The sequence below is a fragment of the Mirounga angustirostris genome, unplaced genomic scaffold, assembly GCF_029215605.1.
Source record: "Mirounga angustirostris isolate CCGP_5_RB_7025 unplaced genomic scaffold, mMirAng1.0.hap1 SCAF_11, whole genome shotgun sequence".
Classification (NCBI taxonomy): Eukaryota; Metazoa; Chordata; class Mammalia; order Carnivora; family Phocidae; genus Mirounga; species Mirounga angustirostris.
The window spans coordinates 40,174,631-40,191,657 of NW_026991719.1; the positions used below are offsets into that span (position 1 = coordinate 40,174,631).

General features: G+C 41.4%; 1 long non-coding RNA gene across 1 annotated transcript in view; it reads right to left on the reverse strand.

Annotated features, from left to right (window-relative positions):
• LOC129046221 (uncharacterized) overlaps positions 1-6,835 on the reverse strand; it is a 33,004-nt gene extending 26,169 nt beyond the window's left edge. Inside the window, exon 1 of the long non-coding RNA XR_008507120.2 lies at positions 6,680-6,835. This is a non-coding gene — a long non-coding RNA (uncharacterized LOC129046221). The remainder of the gene's footprint in view (positions 1-6,679) is intronic.
• Between the last annotated feature and the right edge of the window lie 10,192 nt (positions 6,836-17,027).

Consider the following 17,027-nt stretch of genomic DNA (forward strand, 5'->3'; position numbering starts at 1 on the left):
TGTAGCAACTTCCTTAATTTAATGAGTGGAAAATTACTGATTCCATTAACTCTTCAATTTATCAAATCCCAGAGTTTCTCCTAATCCTGTTACCTGATTGTCAACTTCCTTATTCCAAACAGCCTTCGGGCATTCCTCATCATGGTGCTCAAGGCAAGAAGAAAGTAAAACCTCACGCTCTCCTTTGACATCATGAAAACCCTTATTTTCCCAGTAAGAATGAATGGGAAAGCTCATTTACTGGCCAGTGATTGTTCCTATGTTTGTGCACCCCTAACTAAGGCCTGGCCCCTCTTCTAGGATATGGCAGTCAAAGGACTTTTTAATCTTTATAAAAGGGTCATTCCTAGTTCTCCCCATGATGAAATGGGAAACCTCTGAATCTCTTACCTAATAGCCCACATTAAAAAAAAAATTCTTTAAATCATGGTGGAAGGGGCACCTGGGTGGCTCAGTCGGTTAAGTGTCTGCTTTCCGCTTGGGTCATGATCCCAGGGTCTTGGAATCGAGTCCCGCATCTGGCTCAGCAGGGAGTCACCTTCTCCCTCTCCCTCTGCCTCTCCCCCAGCTTGTGCTCTCTCTCTCTCTCTCACTATCTCTCTCAAATAAATAAATAAAATCTTAAAAATAAATAAAAATAAATAAATCGTGGTGGAAAAAGAGAGGTAGAGAAAAGGTATATACCAGGAAAGTTAAATATAGCAGACCTTGTCTTATAAGAAAAGCAGCCAATGAGAAACAATTGCATTGGGCATCACTTGTTCTTTCCCACTTTCTGGGCTTTGATTACTGTGTGCTTTAGGAGGCAATAGACCAGTATGCTCCATAACTCATCCATCTCCTCGGCAGGCTTTAACAATTTGGAGAGTATATATTTCCGTTTGATGCTAAGTCCTCAATTTCACTGATACTTGCCCTTCACTCAACTATCCTTTGAAATATGACCTCCACCTTCTCCCCTTACCTAAATCTTACCTACCCTTCTAAGTACAGATCAAATCCCACCTTGAACCCTTCCTTGACCTTATGCCAGGTATCACTGTCTTCTCTGAATTCCCCAATCACTTCTCAGTGGCAATGCACGGCCAGCAAGTCCCTGTGAGGAACACAAATGTAAAACATTGTCCCTTTTCCCTCACCTCATGCTCACCTTGCCCAAGGGCTTTCCTTTCTATTAAGGCAAACGAATCAGAACAAAAATACACCAAGGTAGAAGAGACATTGCCAGCAATTAACGAACTGCATAAGAATTCAGACAAGGGAGAAATCACCGACCTCTGAAGTAGTTTGGGAGAGATTTGCCAAGAAGACACTTGACCTAGGTCTAAGGGAAATGGGTAGGATTTAGAGAGATAGAGAAGAGGGCATTATAGTGGACAGGACAGAAGTGAATGAAGAATCAAAATAGAAAAGAACAAGATATGTTCAAGGAGCAGGAAACAGGAAAAACTCTGGACTGTATTCTTTAATGCTCCTGGGCCTGTGCCTTGCCCTAGTAGGTGTTCAGAAAGTACTATTGATGGATTGAATGAACTGCAAAAGGTGATAATACTTTTGCCACATAATAATCTGCCACTCAGTTGATATACAAACATAAGATAGCTTTGTGTTACGGAAGTATAAGAGTGTGAATTTCCCCCAAATATGAAATATTAGCTTGTTATTGTTAGCAGTATTAGTAAGATAAACTAAAGAGACTTCATCTTTAAAAATTTAGTTGAAATTCGGGGCACCTGGGTGGCTCAGTCGTTAAGCGTCTGCCTTCGGCTCAAGTCATGATCCCAGGGTCCTGGGATCGAGCCCCACATCGGGCTCCCTGCTCAGCGGGAAGCCTGCTTCTCCCTCTCCCACTCCCCCTGCTTATGTTCCCTCTCTCGCTGTCAAATAAATAAATCTTTAAAAAAAATAAAAAATAAAATAAAATAAAAATTTAGTTGAAATTCAATAATAGAAATATAAATATGACCTCGGGGTACCTGGGTGGCTCAGTCAATTAAGTGTCCAACTCTTGATTTCAGCTCAGGTCATGATCTCAGGGTGGTGGGATTAAGCCCCACGTTGGGCTCTGTGCTAGGTGTAGAGCTTGCTTAAGATTCTCTCTCTCCCTTTCCTCCTTCTGCCCTCCCCCCCCCGCCCCAGCTTGCTCTCTCTCTCTCTAAAAAAAAAAAAAAATGAAAAGAAAAAAGCAATATAAATATGACCTCAATCGGCAACATTGCCAGTGGTTGTTCTCCATTTATATTTAGTGATCAAAAATGTCAATATTTAAGTCAAATATCTATAAAAATATGTGCAGTTGATTTTAGCACAGTTCCCTTTTATTACAAGTGTCGACCTTTATAATTTTTGAAAATGCTTCTTTTGAGACCCTGCTTCATGATGTCTTCTACAAATAAGGACTTATGTACTCAATTAACCATTGGATATATTGTTTCTGCGAGAGCAGTAAATGACTCCAAGAAGAGCATATCTATTTCTGGTTCCCAGAACCACCATTCCACAGTTGCTTGAGGCATAATCACAGCACCTTGAGTAAAGGCTTTCTCCTACTGAAATCTATGACATGGCAGGAAGAGTTGGGCTCGCTGCTGTGAACTTAAGGGAACTAGCTCCCTCGTGCCTGGCTCTGAGCATCAAACTAATCACATACCAACCTTTTTCCCCCCTAAGTGTCAGACACCCTGACTCAGCTTTGAAAAACCTACCAGTCCAGTTGCTTAATTTCATTAGCCAAGTAATCTGGTTTGTGTTGTGTGAGTGTGTTATTTATGCATGCACTGAAATGACAATTTACAGACAATAAGAACTCATATTTAAAAACAAAACAAGGGGGGCACCTGGGTGGCTCAGTCGTTAAGCATCTGCCTTCGGCTCGGGTCATAATCCCAGGGTCCTGGGATCGAGCCCCGCATCCGGCTCCCTGCTCGCTGGGAAACCTGCTTCTCCCTCTCCCTCTGCCTGCCACTCCCCCTTCTTGTGCTCTCTCTCTCGCTGTGTCTCTCTCTGTCAAATAAATAAATAAAATCTTTAAAAAAAACATAAAAACAAATAAAAACAAACCCAGAAAACTAGGTCTCAGAGAACAGAAATCAGTATGTCCAAACCATGACTGCATGTGGGGAAGATGTCATATTTTCCTCCAATTAAGGCATCTTTGACAAGGTCAGTGTTTTCACTCCCATGAATAACCTTTTGCGGGTCATTAATTAGACCCTTACATAATAACAAAGAAATTAATAAGAAAGTTTGATATTAAAGCAAAGAGATGAGAAAATAATTCTTCCTCACTAAAAAAGAGAAAAGCTATTTTCATACGGTTAAACAAATGGACAGAAGTGTTTTGTTGAGTTAAACACAGGTTTAGTTCATTCATTCAAAGGTACCTGGAGAAAAAAAAAGAGCTTTTAGTAGAGATGTTATCCTCAAAGAATACTCATAAGAGAGAAAAAAAATGCAAGTGAAATCAAGTTGGCAGAGAAAATTGACACATACAATTGCTACAATAGACCAGCTAATGTTGGTCTTAAAACTCAGTTACGAGGGGCGCCTGGGTGGCTCAGTCAGTTAAGTGTCCGACTCTTGATTTCAGCTCAGGTCATGATCTCAGAGTCCTGAGATCAAGCCCCACGTTGGGCTCCGCACTGAGCATGGAGTCTGCTTGAGATTCTCTTTCTCCTTCTCCCTCTGCCCCTCCCCCTGCTCTCGCTTGCTCTCTCTCAAAATAAATAAATAAATAAAATCTTTTTTAAAAACTCAGTTATGCAAACTGTATAAAACCTGAACATGCCTTAATTAATATAAGTGAGAATGAGCAGCATCACTTTCTGTATCTAATTGTACCGAGAACTCCTAGTGAAGAGCATGCTCAAAAGAGTACAGAAGTAAGAGATGGGCACGGAGCAAAGTTTACAACTTCCGCCTCACAGCTAACTATCCTCAAACATACTGTGCTTTAAACTCAAAGTAGGCATGACACATGAAAACCCTCCTAGCTCTTGCTCTAGACGCGACTCTTTTCATCTTTTACTCAAAAAAGGCCGATGCTCCCCAGAATGCTAGAATTTGCCAGTTCTCTGAAAACATGATGGGGAAAACACACAGGTAACAACTTTGTTTTGACAGTCAACTGACACCTATATGACTGTCCATGTCAATTATTTCTCCAATTGTGGAAATATGATATATTTTAATTGAAGACGTAATTCCAGCATTCAGCATCCTTTTTTTTTCTTCTTCTGATTTTTTGGCTTGGACCAGAGTTATCCAGTCTCCAATGGGAGGAGTTTCAGGACCACAGCCCTTTATCTGCCCTTCCACACTGCTCATATCACAAGGCCAAAAGTACAAGTACCTGCCCATAGCAAATAGTCCCAGCATATTTGCTCACAAATTCTCAAATCCCATGGAAAGCAGGCCAAAAGCGCCCAAGATAGTAGAAGGCAGTGCATTTAAGAACAACCTAACTGAACAGATGCCTTTTCTTATGTATTTTACCACCACTTTGCTTGTGTTGGTGGCGCTGGTGAGGGGATGAGCAAAGGCCTTATTCTCTATACTGACTCTTTGCTACTTAGTTTAAAGGACCCCCCCCACACACACACAAACACACAACTGAAAGCAAAAAGTCCTTCAGATGGATGGTCAATTGTGATGGTTAATTTTATGAGTCAACTTGACTGGGCTAAGGGATGCCCAGATAGTTGGCAAAGCATGATTTCTGGGTGTATCTGTCTGTGTTTCTGGAAGAGATTAACATTTGAGTCAGTGGACTGAATAAAGAAAATCACCATCACCAATGCAAGGGCATCATCCAGCCATTGAGGGCCTAAATAGAACAAAAAGGGCGAGGAAGGGCAACTTCACTCTCTCTGCTTGAGCTGAGACATCTATCTTCTCCTGCCCTTGGACATGGATGCATCTCGTTCTTAGACCTTTGGACTCAGACAGAATTATACCACCAGATTTCCTGATTCTCCAGCTGGCAGATGAACATCATGGGATCTTCACTTCTCAGCTTCCATAACCACATGAGCCAATTCCCTTAATAAATCTTTTATATCTATGTATGTATGTATGTATGTATGTATCTATCTATCTATCTATCTATCTATCTATCTATCTATCCATCAATCTATCCATATCTATCTATCTATTGTATTGGTTCTGTTTCACTGGAGAATCCTGAATAACACAACAATGTTCTTGCAGATGTTGGGCATCTGCCTTTGGCTCAGGTCATGATCCCAGAGTCCAGGGATTGAGTCCTGCATCGGGCTCCTTACTCAGCGGGGATCCTGCTTCTCCCTCTGCCCCTCACCTCACTTGTGCTCTCTCTCACTCTGTCCCTCTCAAATAAATAAATAAAATCTAAAAAAAAAGAAAGAAAGAAAGAAGAAAGAAGAAGAAAGAAAGAAAGAAAGAAAGAGAAAGAAAGAAAGAAAGAAAGAAAAGAAAGAAAGAAAGAAAGAAAGAAAGAAAGAAAGAAAGAAAGAAAAGAAAAGAAATATAACCATAGCTGATGTTGACTGCAGACCAGGCCCCATACCAGCTGCTTTCTACCTGCATTTGATCATTTAACTCTCATGGCAGTGTTTTTATTCCCAGTTTAAAATGAGGAGACAGGGCGCCTGGGTGGCTCAGTTGGTTAAGCGACTGCCTTCGGCTCAGGTCATGATCCTGGAGTCCCGGGATCGAGTCCCGCATCGGGCTCCCTGCTCGGCAGGGAGTCTGCTTTGCCCTCTGACCCTATCCCCTCTCATGTGTTCTCTCTCATTCTCTCTCTCTCAAAATAAATAAATAAAATCTTTAAAAAATAAAAATAAATAAATAAATAAATAAATAAATAAATAAATAAATAAATAAAATGAGGAGACAGAGGCATTGAGAGGCTAACTAATCTGTCAAACTACGTGTACAGAGGCTAACACAACTAGCAAGTGACAAAGTCAGGGGGCAGTCCTTGTCTTTCTGATGCCTCCTTTTACACAACCCTGCCTCCCTGCGTTAGGGACTGACTGTTCACTCCCAGGGCTTCCGTGGCCTGTTCTTTCCAGACATTCAAAGGACAATGGAATGGTTAACTCCTAGTAAATGTCATGATAAAAATCACAGAAGTTTTCTCTAGTCTAGAGAAAGCCAAACTATTATTAGTATGAAAAACAGGGCGCTTGGGTGGCTCAGTTGGTTAAGCATCTGCCTTTGGCTCACATCATGATCTCAGGATCCTGGAATCGAGTCCCGCATCGGGCTCCCTGTTCAGTGGGGAGTCTGCTTCTCCCTCTCCCTCTGCCCCCGTCCCCCCGCTCATGCGCATGCGCACACGCGAACACACGCTCTCTCCCTCTCTCTCTCACTCTTGCTCTCTCTCAAACAAATAAATAAAATCTTCTTAAAAAAGAAAGAAAAACAAAACTCGCAGTTAATCTGACATTAATTTACCATGCCTTAAGGATTGAGTGCTACATTTTTGATTTGCTAATATATCCCCTTTCTAAAGAGTGTTGTATAGCTGATACTTTTGTTTTCAATCAGAATGGAAAAATATAGGTTTCAAAACTGTTAAAGATATCATGACAGTGCTTGAAATTTTTTTTTTTTTCAGACTGGGAAGTCTCAAAACCAGAGTGCGGAATAGCTAGTTTGAATCGTGTTCTTAAAATACTAAGTTTAGCGGACTTACCCAGATGAAGCTCACATGTTGACACTGCGAAGTTCTGGATTGTCCTTTGGCAGAGGGAAGTAATCTATTATAACCCACACTTCAACCTCCTCTTCCCATGCTTCCAGTCTTTGGAATAGCAATAGCTTGTCTCTCCAGCTTAAATCCTCAGCAACGTCTCTATGTTCTGTCAACTGCTAATTACTGTCCTTCTATTGCTGCAATCTTTTTCTTCCCACTTCCTTTCTGTTGCAACTGCCTACATCCTCGTTCAGATGCTTCTTCACTCTGGCCTCTAAAGTGGTTTCCTTCTCTGCCCCCGGTTCTTCCTTATATTAAAGCACATCGGTCTATTAGCATAAAGCACATCGATCTATGAGCATAAAGCACACAGATCATCTTCAAACCTTCCAGGGGTTCCCTAGTGCCAAGCCAGAAACAAGAAAAACAATGGAAAGCAAAATGCAAAGCAAAACACAGTTCTCAGTTTGGCATTAATGGACCCCCCCCCAGAATCTGATCTCTGTTTATTTTTCCAGACAAAATGGCTTCCCTATACCCCATCCCACTGCAGCCTCCTCTGTGGTCACGGACGACAATGCAATCGCTTCCTAAAACACCTGCTCTTTTCCTACCAGAGCATTTTGTGCTTCAAAACACTTACCACTTACCTGACATGTTAGTTCTGTGAAGGCAGAAACTTCCATTTGGTGCGCTATAAAGATCTGTTAAATGAATGAGCGAATGAATGGAATTCTCCCCAGGTGGAATGTTCTTTCCTCCCATCCTTACCTGTCTATATACTATCAGTTCCTTCCATGCATCATTTAAATCATTCCTCCTCCATAATCCCTCCCTGGTGATCCTCACAGAGTCTGTCCCTTGACTCTGTCTGCTCGTCTCGTGCTTAGCTCTTCTCTGTTCTAACACTTCCACCGGCTGCCTCAGATTACAAGCACCCCTGTCTCTGGTTCTCCCTGCTAGAAAAACCCCTGGCCCATGGTTTTGGGGCTCAAAAAAAAGAAGCTCAAAAAAAAAAATCATGTATTAAACTGAAAAATCTCTGTATGAGATTTTTTTATCTTCAGGGACAAAATGTGGAGTATATATATCTATACACTATATATGATTAAATAAAAGATCAGTAACTTCTTCTGGAAAGAGCCAGATAGTAAATGTTTGAGGCTTTGTGGCCCAGAAGATATCTCTGTTACTTTTACGGCAAAAGCAGCCATAGACAGCGTATAAATAAATGGGCATGGATGTATTCCAATAAAGCATTATTTATAAAAGCAGGCCATGAAAGGGATCAGGATATTACCCCAAAATATGCCACTTTGACATAAGAATTATTTTGAGTGGAAGGCATTTGAGTTCCCGGAGTCTCTTATATACTAAAAGCAAAGCCTCCCAAAAGAGCTCAACTGTTTTAATCCCCTTCTCAGGAACAACTCTAATCTTCTCTTCTCTAGGAGAACACCCAAACAGTCATGGCCACAACACTACCATATCTCCCATCTCTTCTCCTAAAGGCCTCTGCTCCTTCCCATACTCTACAGAGATGATATAAAAGCTCCAAATTCTAACTTCCCTCTGAATCACATTTTTCTGTGAACTACTGAGTACCTCTATGAATCAATGCTAATCCGCCTTTTGTCCATTTAATTTGCAGACCTCCAAGCACTGAACCTAAGAGGGTAGAGAAAAAGGTAGGGTTTTTTTTCCTGCCCCAAAGTTAGGTTGGGCCCAAGGGGCACAGTTTTCCAACCTCGCATTGAATTATAACATCAAATTAGTAGAAACAATGACTGCTGTGTTTCTTCGGCTTCTCCTCTCACTGAGGCAGGCAAAACTCTGTTTCTAATTAGGATCAAAACACACTCATTCCTGTACTTCAATAAAGGGCTTCTCAGTGCTGATGTCTATGTTCCTGCTGGAGGGATGCAAAAATAAATATGTGAAAAGTCACTTGTGAGAGTCCAGTACATAAATATTTGGCATTTTGTGGTATCATTTCCTTCCTTTCTGAATTTCCCAATTTATATCCTGTTGATATTTAAACCTTGTTTGTTAATTTTTTTGACACTGAAAATAGATTCTGTTTTCAGAGTGATGTGTCATTCTATACATATCTAACATTTTCCCCTTCTAAAGAATTCCTTTTCAATGGAGGAGGGAAAAGCACATAAAAAAATAAATCAAAATACTGGGCTGAAAATTCATTATGGTCTCAACTATATAACAAGTGTTCATAGAATTGGTAAGTGAATAATTCTCAATTGCAGGGACAAATTTTGTTTCAGTAGAGATCTCTGCATTGGGCATGGATGTATTCCAATAAAGCATTATTTATAAAAGCACACCCTTCCAGGCAGTCAGACTGTGGCCCTGTTCGTCGTCAATGAACTATTTTGCATCTCTTTGTAAACTGCAGGTAACTGATAGATACACAAACTCTGTCTTGTCTGACAGAGATTTCGGTGACTTCTTCTCCCTCTGGAAAAAACAATGTTGGTCCCTACCCGCAAATTGGGCTGGATCCTGTTACTTTGCCCAAATTATCCATTCTTGCTAAATTGTCAATTCTTCCAGTTTTCTTGAGCATCTGGCCACAACACTCCAAACTCACAGATCCAATCTCTTTCCCTCCCGCCTGACTCAGAGTCACCATGAACTAAAACCTGACTGCCCAGAAGCTCTGACTGTTGAGACTCTGGACTCCCTTGCAGCTGACCTTCCCCCCCCACCCCCCCGCCCCGCCATCATGACCTAAAGAAACCTTGCAAGCTGAATCGCAAAGACGTGATATAAACTTTGAAAGACCCAACTCACTATTGCAACAGATCAGAACCACTGTCTGGACTACTAAAGAAGTCCAGCGAAATGCTCAGGTCATGCATGGCCTGATATGATTGGTAACCAAGACTGGACAACATGACTGAGAGTATGAACATACTAACTTAAGAGCTTCCAGAAGATCAGTGAGCTGTGCTGTCTGACTGGTGCTCACAGAATTCTGGCCTCCAGAGAGGGTGCATGCGTGGTATTTGGAGGCAACTGCTATCCATTTGTTCCCCAAAACTTCTCTGACATCTTTACAGTTGATAACCTGATAGCTGACAATCACGTTCAAGGCGCCAACAAAGAAATATGTCAAACAACTACAATTCTTCTGACCCCTGAGCTACTGAAGATTTTCCTCCACCCATTTTGGGGGATCTAGTTGTGTTGTTTTTTTTTATATCAGAGTTCCTCTTTTTCACTTCAGGCAGCCCTCTTTTGAAATGCCTGATCTCCAGGATCCTAAAACAACTTACCTTTGCCAGCAAATCTTAACTGATGGTTTAACTGGTCAGAAACAATGGCAATAAGAGTCTTAGAAAGACTATTTCTTAGACCCTGTTTCCTCCACTCGGGTTTATGATCACGTCTGAGTTGTTAAGTGATTCATGCTATTTGCCTTCAACAAAAGGGGGGGGCTCTGACCACATTAAATTTTATCTGAGCCCCATGTTCCCAGGAAGCAGCAATGGTTAAGAAATTGCTCCCCCTTTTCCAGGAAAGAACAAATGCAAAGGACCACCCTATCCTTGGAATTCAGAGATAAGACCCACCTCCACCTTTTCTCATGACTCCTGATAACTCCCATAAGATTTCTTGCCCACCTGCCCCATGACACCCTTGTCTACTTGCCTCTATAAAACCTCAAGTGTTCTCTTTCTTCTTTGAGATGTTTCTAATTAATGAACATTCTTCCGCTTGCAATGGCCTGAGTAAAATCATCTCCTTAACTATCCAGTGCATTTTGTCTTCTTTGCTGTGTTCAAATTTTTTATAATCAACATTTATTGTCGTAGAAGAGGAAAAACTTAACTTTTTTCCTCTACCCTCTTAGGTTCTTGGATGGGGGCTCCTGCAAATTGGACTGACAACAGGGAGATTAACAAGAGAAAACAGTTTATTAATATGTACATTGTACGTATACACAGGAATACTCAGTGATGAGTATTATTAAGTAATAAAGAGGTAGTTAGAACTTAGACTTACACAGCATCTTAACAAAAGAACAATACATTTTAGAGAACTGACAAAGGAGAAGGACTTTGAGTTTTGGAAGGAAGCAAATTGCAGGAAGGCAAATATATGGGGAAACGAATGGAAAATCGGGACTAGTTAGTAATGCCTCTGGTGTCATCTCTGGGCTGATAAGAGTCTAGAGTTGTCTCCAGTGATTAAGAATCTTCCTGCCCTTCCTGGGGAAGAAAGAGAGGGCAGAGAGTTTTTCTTGTGTCTGCTGCTTCCCAGTAGCCTTCCATTCAATAATCCTCATGCAGTGACATATTTTGGGGTGGCATGCTCTGAAAGCCTTCATTATTCGTATATTTTTAAAAAAATAAGTAGCACAAAAGTTCTTTTGTTTGTTTTCCTTTCAAAAAGTGTTTTGGCGGGGCCCTGGGTGGCTCAGTCGTTGGGCGTCTGCCTTCGGCTCAGGTCATGATCCCAGGGTCCCGGGATCGAGCCCCGCGTCGGGCTCCCTGCTCTGCCAGAAGCCTGCTTCTCCCTCCCCCACTCCCCCTGCTTGTGTTCCCTCTCTGCTGTCTCTCTGTCAAATAAATAAATAAAATCTTTAAAAAGATTTTTTTTTAAGTGTTTTGGCTTTCTATAATCATATGATGATTTTCCAGAAAAGGGACAAATGGTTTTGGAACTCTATTGGTCCTTCTGCATACATTTTTTAGTGACAGCTGTAGTTCTCTATATTAGGATCTCTATTTTACTGGTGATGATGATATAGGCTCAAGGATATAATGCCTTGCTGCGCCAGACATGGAGTTCGCTGGCACTCACCATTTCTTTGTGCCTTCTTCTATGCCTCTCTTGGTTTTCAGAGGTTAGAAGTCTGGGAACCACATTTCCCAGACTTCCTTGCCGGCAAGATTGTGGATTCATTTTAGGTTCCCCTAATGAAACGGTGAGGCACAAAATTTGGAAGGTGAAGAAAAGTTACCTGCAGATAGACCTCTTTGTGCCAAATGATAGGATTTTTTTTTCATTAGCTTCCATGAGTTTCTCAGCTAATCACTCTCTGTGATGTTACTGGCAGCCATGACTGTTGGTGGCGGTCTCCTGTGATTCCTTTCCTGGACACCTGAAGCAGCCTCCTGAGTCTCTGGAGCTAGCAGTGGATCTGAGAGCTAGCTGGCAGTGGCTTTTCCCGACTTTGCTCCTCCAGCCCTTCCAACAGTCCTATAAGCACCCACGGCTCTGTGTTATCACCCCTTTTGATTGAAACACCAAGAGTAATTTCTGTTTTGTTGTCCGAACCTTGACTGATACAAGCGTGCCTGATGTTACAGACCTTGGAAGCACAGAGCTCAACCTTTGATCCAACTCTGTTTGACTCCATAGACCAAGTTCCTTGTCTACTACCTCCCTGGTTTGCCAGCAGTACCTGAATTGCAACTTTTCCATCCAGGAAAGACCATCTCCATGGAGGCAGATTGAATGGCGTTCTGGAGCAGGAAGGGAAATGAGAGAAGGCATGAGAAGAATGAATCCTCCAGTACAATCTCCCCAAGGGGAAAAACCCATTCTGTAGCTGTTGGACAGAACAGGATTATCAGGTAGGTATTTATTCTATACATTAAAAAGTTCCATCAAGAGGACACTACAATGGAGCCAATTTCTAGTCTAAGTAACCTGAGTCCTACCCAAAGTCTCCCCCACCATCATGTAGGGCCTGCTGCATCTGGGGTGAAGGAGGGGGCTCCAGACCAAAGTCTGCCTTTTGGCACCAGCTCATCACTTCTGACATCACCGACATCACCTCTTTTTTTTCCCTTCTGGACTTGCACCTCACCAGCTCTAGGTGTCCATCTCATTAATCCCTGTTAATTGATCAGAGTTGAAAGTGTGGCAGGTTCCCAGGATTTGAATTCCAAAAAGGGATACCAAAGTAAAGCCTTCTCCAACCCTGTCCCTTCTCTTGAGAACATGAGTGAAGGAGGAATTAGCAGACCACTTTAGATATATCTCGAAATTCTGATTTAACTCACACCCACAAAACATGACACAGACACTATTCCTATAAGATAGGAGTCTGCCCTTTCCTTAGAAATTTTCAGAGAAAGTCTTTCTGCTATCAGGTTCTCATTTCAAACAGTTCAAACATAAAAACAGGGGTTACTACTAGGCTCTTACCAAACGAAGGCACAGAAGGATGGATGGCTTAAATATAAAACTATAAGGTTGTTCTCTCTGCCCTTGGAAATGTGTGAGGGCTGGTGTCAAGGCATTTAAGAAAACAAGAGTATTTTAACTTCTACCTTCATCTTCAACTTCTCCATGGATCAAGTAGATTTCTTTTGACTGCTATCAGACTAGAAACAGGAATATCCTGCATAGATAAGAACACACACACACACGCACAACCTCTTTTTTACCTCCAGTCTTTCTCAATTGTGTTATCTAAAATTAAATAAATATTGATTCTTCCAGTACACACACATTATGCTCAAAAACCTTTAGGTTAAATTCCCAGCTGTTATCAGCGTTAAGGGTATGGTCCAAGACAGCGCCTAGGGTGAGCCTTACCAAACCCTCTACCCTGATGGGTAAAATATTGGGTAGTTCAAATCATTTCCACTTCAAAAAGGTTGTAAGAGTTGCTTACTGGTCTCCTCTGACAAAAGTCTTTTGAGCCTTTAACAGAGTGTTTTATTTCTTCAAAGACCAAAGTTACACAGCTCTATGAATTAGTGCATTCAAGATTAAGGCATTCAAGTTTGGTCTAAAAATCTAACCTCTGGACCAAGTTGGGCCCTCCTTTTAACAAATATTTTTTACCTTAAATAATTTTTAAAAAATCATGCCTGCCTGCAACTCTCCATGCCTCCTCCTTCTTCTGCACCTCCTTCTTTAATTTCACACATTCCACAGCTACATTTGGGATTTCCTTTGTCTGCAACCCATAAATGTCATCTTTGTTAACAATCCTAAGACTTTAAATTTTCCCTGTTCTAGCACATAGATGAGATCATTTAACACCCTATGAAGTTTTTTTCTTTCTGATGTTTGATATTCAAGTGGGAAATTGAGGCTCCATGACATCAGTGGTTTCACTCAAGGTGTGGCGAAATAGGATAAGAACTCAGGTCCTTCCAAGATGCAAATTCTGGGTCCCGCCCCAGATACCCAGAATCAAAAACTCTAGGGATGAGGCCCAAGAACCTGTACTAAGTTTAACAAGTCTTCCAGGTGATTTCGATGCTCACTCAAGTCTGGGAACCACTGACCTACAAGATCCTGCACAGTCTGGCCCTTGCCAACATTTCTGACTTCATCTAGTTCAACTCTTTCCCTAGTGCAGCCCACTCCAACCACTCTGGCCTTCTCTTTCTGCCTGTTGAATACTCCAGGATGACATCTAACCCAGAGATATTTCACTTACTATTCCCTCTGCCTGGAATGCATTTCCTGAGGTCTTGGTATGGCCTGTGCCTTTTTAAACTTACAGGTCTCAACTAAGATGTCATCTCCTCAGATGAGCCTTCCCTAACTACCTTAACCTAAGTCACCTCCCTCAATCCCCTATCTCATTACCTTCTTTTACTTTCTTTTTTTTTTTTTTTAAAGATTTTTATTTGTTTATTGGACAGAGAGAGACAGCGAGAGAGGGAACACAAGCAGGGAGGAGCTGGAGAGGGGGAAGCAGTCTTCCCGCTGAGCAGGGAGCCCGATGTGGGGCATGATCCCAGGGTTCAAGGCTGACGCTTAACAACTGAGCCACCCAGGGGCCCCTCTTTTACTTTCTTCATAACTGTTATCGCCAATGTAGGGGAGGAGAAAGCATTTCCTCTACCCTCTTAGGTTCAATACCTGAAGCCTGTGAATTAAAATGACAAAAGACAGATTAACAGGAGAAAAAAAACCTACACGTCATTGATATTTTTAATTTTATGGGTGTCTGGCGGGGGGAGGGGGGGACGCTATATAGAAAAGAAGTGAAAACTCCAAAGTGGTAATTAGACCCAGGAGCTTATATACCATTTGAGCAAAGGAATGATAAATTGAGAAAAAGTGACAGGACAAAGGAAAAGGGATTTGGGTTCCTAGGAGCAATAAATTGTGGGAAGGTAAGGATATGGGGGGAACTAATGGTAGATAAGAGCTGTCTTGTCCAGTTCATTATGGAGACTCAAGTCAGTGCCATCTCCAGGGATGAGAGTCAACTCTGGTGATTAAGGATTACTCTCTTCTTCCTGGTATGTGAGAAGGAGACACCATGACAAATGGAAATTTTTGCCCTGCTTTTAGGCAGAAAGGGGGAGGCCAGAGAGTTCCTCCTCTGTCTACTGTTTCTCAATTGCCTTCAGCCCAAAATAATCCTTATGCCAAAGTGGCATATTTTGGGGTGGTATATTCTGACGCTCTTTACCACCTTAAATTATCTTATTAAGTTTCGCTTCTTAAATCTCTGTCTCCTCTCCACAAGACTGTAAGCTCCATGAAGGCAAGGACCTGAGCTGTACTGCTGGCTCAGTTGTTATTTGCTGAATGAACTGACCTGGATCTGTTCTGTCCTTGCTCAAGTGTTCTCTCAGATAGGTCTTACCTCAAGTAATGAACGGAGGAATATCGCTATCAATTGATTGGACGGGTTTTTCCTTCTACCTCTAACTTAAAGAGGCAAAAATATGTGAAAATAATTTGCAAAATAAGTGACACCAAAAAAGCTACTTCTAAAGAAAACTTGATATGTACCTAGAGAAGAGATCAAAATATGCCACCCCAAAATGTGCCTCTTTGACATATGAATTATTTTCAGCTAAAGGCAATTGAGAATCAACAGACACAGGAGGAGCTCTTTACCTCCCCCTCACTGCCTAAAAATAGAGTACAAAGTTTCCCTTTTGTAAAAGGGATTTACATTTATAAAGGAAATTTCCATTTGTAAAAATGCCTCCTACCAGGAAGAGAGCTACTCCTCAGGAGACAACTCATCACCTGAGAGACCCTTACCTGTTTACAAGACAACCCTTATTTACCATACATTTCCTTCCCTTCCCTTCCCATAACTCACCTCCCCAGCCAAGAAGCCCCAAACCCCTTTTCCTTTGTTTTGCCTAAAATGGTATATAAGCCTCAATCGATTGGCTGCCTCCTTGAGCCACATTTTTCTTCGTGAACTCCTGTGGGCACATACGTAATTAAAACTGTGTTTTCTCCTGTTAATCGGTTCTTTTACCAACTTGATTCACAGGTCTCGGCCAGTGAACCTAGGAGAGTAGAGGAGAAACAATTTTTCCTCCCCTACACCACCGTGAAATATTTTCTGCAAGAAATAGTTTAGATTTAATTAATAAAATTCATTTTGCCCCTTTGAATCTATCAAGCGAGAGACAGCCTTCCTTCTCAGCCCACTCTAGAAGTTACCTGAAATTAAAAAAAAAAAAAAATGCACACACAAATTTTATTTATTTATTTTTAAAGATTTTATTTATTTATTTGAGAGAGAGGAAGAGTTCACAAGCAAGGGGAGGGGCAGAGGGAGAAGCAGACTCCTCGCTGAGCAGGGAGCCTGATGCAGGGCTCGATCCCAGGACCCCGGGATCATGACCTGAGCCGAAGCAGACACTTAACTGAGTGAGCCACCCAGGTGCCTGAAACCACACAAATTTTAAAATCAAGACCCTTAGTACACATCCAGCAAGTTCTCTCCCATCCAACCCTCTTCTAAAATCCTCCTCCTCTGCATCATCTGTTCTTTGCTGTGCTAATTCTCTTCTCATTCACGTATCTCGTTTTAGATATTTGGCCAGATCTATTTCTTCTCAATGGGAAGGTATTGATTTTCACTGTTCATGTATATGTCCGATGGAGATAATAAATGTTTTTGATTCAGAAGTACTATATAAAGGAAAGGTATTATTATGGGATTATGATATTATTTTTCAATAACATTGAAAATTTTCAGTTATATTATTTTCTGCGTGGGAGAAGGGGCAGATGCTTCTCTTTCCTTTGCCGGTTCCTTATAAGCCATTCCCCATCATCTGTACCTCCCCACCCAACATACATTGATTTTACATAGAATTGAGCAACATTGATTACTCCTATAGAGACCCAACCTTAAGTAAACGAAGCTAAGAAGCATGGAATCTGAATGAGAACGCATCTTTTGGGAGAATTCCCTCTCTCGCTGTGTCTCTCTGTCAAATAAATAAATAAAATCTTTAAAAAAAAATTAATTAATTAATTAATTTAATTTAAAAAAAAAAGAAAACCAGTTATGTCAATAGCTACAAGTAAAGTGAGCCACAAACACGTCTTACTGCATCTGAAATTCTCTTTAGAGAATGCCCCTATG